General features: G+C 43.3%; 1 protein-coding gene across 2 annotated transcripts in view; it reads right to left on the bottom strand.

Moving 5' to 3' along the window:
• Paics (phosphoribosylaminoimidazole carboxylase and phosphoribosylaminoimidazolesuccinocarboxamide synthase) overlaps positions 1–3,989 on the bottom strand; it is a 44,023-nt gene that overhangs the window by 18,480 nt on the left and 21,554 nt on the right. The gene's annotated exons all lie outside the window — the stretch shown is intronic.

The following is a 3,989-nucleotide window of genomic DNA, read 5'->3' as shown; positions in this document are numbered from 1 at the left end:
ACCTCGCCCCACAGCGCAGGCACCGACACCCCGCCGCCACCGCCGCTCGCCATCTTGGAGAAGAGGGGCGGGGCCGAGCGACCTCTGCCCCGGAAGAGGATCCCCAGGCTGGCGGGCGGAGGGGAAGCTGGCGGTTGCTAGGCAACGCGGAGCCAGCCTCCTACCTGAGCGTGGCTGACTGTAGGCTGGTCTGCGGTCGGGAAGACGCCTTACTCCAAGGTGTCCGGAGGGGAGAGGCGTCGAGCTCCAGAGGTCAGGAGGTGGCATTTCACCAGTTTCAGTCCAAAGCCGCGTGTTTTTCCAAGTGACCCCTGTGGTCGAGGTGCGACCGCGGAACTGTCTGTAAATAAAAGTCTGTAAAGCGGTAAATAAAAGACACTGGAGAGAGCTCTTTGAAGTGGGGGATGGTATCTCGGCTTCGTGCTTGTGATTGCGAATAAATACCAAAACGAGGAACTAGCGTTTGAAAAGGGTTTCATAAACGATTAAGGGAACGGTGGCTTGGGTCTGGGCAAAGTGACGGACATTGTGGCACAGGGGTGAACTTGATGGAAAGATGGTTCTGGAGAAGAAAAACAAAATCCCCCAGTGGAAGCACGTTGGGTGAAAGCCTCTTGGGTGCCCTTTTGGCTTTAAGGATGAAAGGATAATGAGGTGATCCTTTGACTAGTTGCCTGAAGGTAAAGAAGTTACTTAACTTCTTGGTCTGTTTTTCCCTGTAAAGTAGGGACAAAATAGATGGGTGACACGCCTGTAAACTCAGCACTCTGGGAGACTGAAGCAGGAGGATCACAAATTAGACCTTTGCCTGGTCAATGTAGATACTGTCTTTAAGGGGGGGGGGGCAAAAGCCTTGGGTTCATCTCGTATAACCAAGAATAGTTGCAGTAATAAAAGATAATTTATGCATCTGACAGTCACCACAACACATATGCATAATGGATTTATGGCTTGTGTAAGACTTAAGTATGAAGATGTGTTCAAATGCAAGGAAATGGATATGTATTTGGTACACTTGATGTGAATGACAGGACAGTTACTGTTCTACTCTGTAGATATGGCTCTTGTCATGATCATTACAACTGCTGTCACTTCCTCTCTCCTCCAACAATTCACTGAACTCCTTTTCATCCTTGTACTTGGGGGTGAGATTTGCTTCTTAGAAGAAACTTTGCCCACTGGCCAGCATTCTGGTTACATTGTTATAAGTTGCTCTACTTCTGCTCTTGTGTGATGATAGGTGTGCATGCTGAAGCCTCTTGCGTGCTAGGCAAGCTGTCTACAATCCCAAGAAGCCAAAAAGGGACCAAGGCCCTAATCTTTAAGGATGATCTTACTCCCTTTTATTGTAGATTCACCCCACCTTCTAAAGGTTCCACCACCTCCCAGGAGTGCCAAAGGCCTGCAGCCAAACCTTAACACTTAAGATGCAAACTATAACACATTCTTGCAAGCGATACTCCAATATCAAGCTACACATAGTTCTTTCCGTGTCCCTGTACCTCTGAGAATTTGGGCTTGTATTTATTCAACAGATATTTCATCAGGGTGTGGTGATTGGTACATGCCTATAATCCCAACACCCAAATTTAGGGCAACCCTATCTCAAATGAAAGGAAGGCTGGGGGTATAGCTCAGCGGCCCAGTGCCTGCCTGGCAAGCACAAGATCCGGAGTTTAACTCCTATTACCTAAACAAATATGTAAAAGAAAGAAAAAAGAGGTAGGGAAGGAGAGAGAGTAACTCAGTATGAAGGTTCTGGATTCAATCTCTAGTACATGAAAAAAAAATATATATATATATATATGCATGTATAAGTCTGTGTGAGATATTATACCAGTTCCTTGGGATACAATTAACAACAATCTTTGTTTAGTATAGTCATGCAACCTAATGGGGAGAAAGGCAAAAAAAAAAAAAAAAATCCTCCTGTCTTAGCCTCCCCAGCGCTGGGATTAGGGGCATGTGCCACTACACCTGATTTTGGGGCCAGCACAGCACACCCTGGGGTCCAAGGCTGACATGGCATGTGATACCAGGAATTGAACTCAGGACCTTGCACTTGCCAGGCAGGCACTTAGATTGCTGCCCTATCTCCCTAGTAAATATGTTCTTGGTGTAATAAATCTTATTTAAAAAATGAAAAAAGGGGTCAGGGAGATGGCTCAGTGGAATAAGCGCTTCCCTGGCAAGCGCAAGGGCCTGAGTTCAATCCCCGGTTCTTCCAAAACAAACAAACAAAAAAGAAAAAAATAGAAGAGAAATTGAGACTGGACTAGTCCTTTTTTATATGCATTTTAAAAGATATTACATCCTCTTTTGTGTATTCATAGTATTGTCCCTTGCATAATTACTATATTATATATATAGTGGTGTGAAACTACCTGATTCTGAAAGACTATCTAGGACTCATTGAAGGCAGAAACTGAATCTTGTTTATCATTACATTCCTGGGCCTTATACATACATTATAAGTTTTACCAAGTGGGGTTCTCCACAGAAACAGAATCAAAAGGATGTATTTATTGAGGGTTTAGCTGAACAACTCAAGAGGCTGAACATCCTTGTCTTAGTTGCTTTTCTTTAGTTGCTGGGACAAAACATCTGACACTCAAAATTAAGGAAGGAAAATTAAGCTCATGGTTATCGGAGGCTTCTGTCTATACTCGGCTGGCTCTAAGGCAGAGTGGCATGTGGCAAAGGGCAGCAGTTCATTGCAGTGGAAAACAGCAGAACAGTAAGAGCAAAGGGAGAAGTAGTGGCAACAACCATTAGAGAGCAGATCTGTTACCCTTACGTTGCATTCAGGCTATTAGCTCCAGGATGGGTATAGCACTCACACCCATAATCTCAGCACTTGATAAATTAGTCACAAACTCTAGAAGTCCACCCCATAACTACATGAGGCTTTGAGAAGACAATTAGGCACAAACCATAACGGTCCTATAATCTCCTACTTGGAAGCTACAGACCTAGGGAAGTTGATGGTGCAGTCCAGGTCCAAGCCTCAAGGGCAGAAAACCAATGTCTGAGGCATAATATGTATTTCCCAGCAGACAGCAAATTGACCCTCACTCCTTTTTGTTTTATAATTAGGGGCCCAAGAATTGGATGATTCCTACCCATAATGGTGAAGGCAGTCTTTTTCAATGAGTTTGAGGATAAGGCTAGTGTTGTATTTGAAGCTTCTGTATTCAGACATGGGAGTGACGATTTCTTTTTTTAATGACAGGGTTTCCTGTGCAGTCTAGAATGCCTTGAACTCAACTCCTTTTTACCTCAACCTTCCAAGTGCTGGGATTAGAGGTATGAGTCATCAGCTACCTGGATATCCTTTGGCCTAGTCAAGTTGATACACACGGTTAGCTATCCTCTAAGTACTGAAAACTTATTTTTATATTAATATTGGGATATTTAGGATTTCTGAGGTGTATACAGTACATAACATTACGATCTTAATAACTAGGATAGGCAGAACTATAGATCCACGTTGTGCAAGAGAACTTACAAAGAGTGATGTGCTTAAGGGAATACTAATTTCATTACACTGTTTTCACTGTGCCACAATATGAGATTAGTAGCTGTACTCCAAGTAGTTGAAGTGTGGTTAGTAATATGAAAACATCACTAAAAATAAGCAGTTGTAGTTGGGCATAGTGAGCATGCCTGTAATCCTAGCTATTCAGAGACCTGGAGGTCGGCCCAGGCCATTTAATAAGACTGTCTCAAAATAAAAAATGCTGGTGTAGCTAGAATACAGGTCAACTATGCATCTTTAATGCTTTTTTAAGGATTCCTGGGCTGGAAATAGCATGGAGAATTTGTAGTTGCTCTGTGGCAAATCACTACTCATCCTATATATTTTCAGAAATTAAAGCAGTTAGGGGCTGGGGCGATGGTTCAGTAGAATAAGCACTTCCCTGGCAAGTGCAAGGGCCTGAGTTCAATCCCCGGTTCCACCAAATAAATAAATAAATAAATAAATAAAT

Source organism: Octodon degus, unplaced genomic scaffold, assembly GCF_000260255.1.
Source record: "Octodon degus isolate 3935 unplaced genomic scaffold, OctDeg1.0 scaffold00019, whole genome shotgun sequence".
Classification (NCBI taxonomy): domain Eukaryota; kingdom Metazoa; phylum Chordata; class Mammalia; order Rodentia; family Octodontidae; genus Octodon; species Octodon degus.
This window is presented reverse-complemented; position numbering and strand designations above follow the sequence as displayed.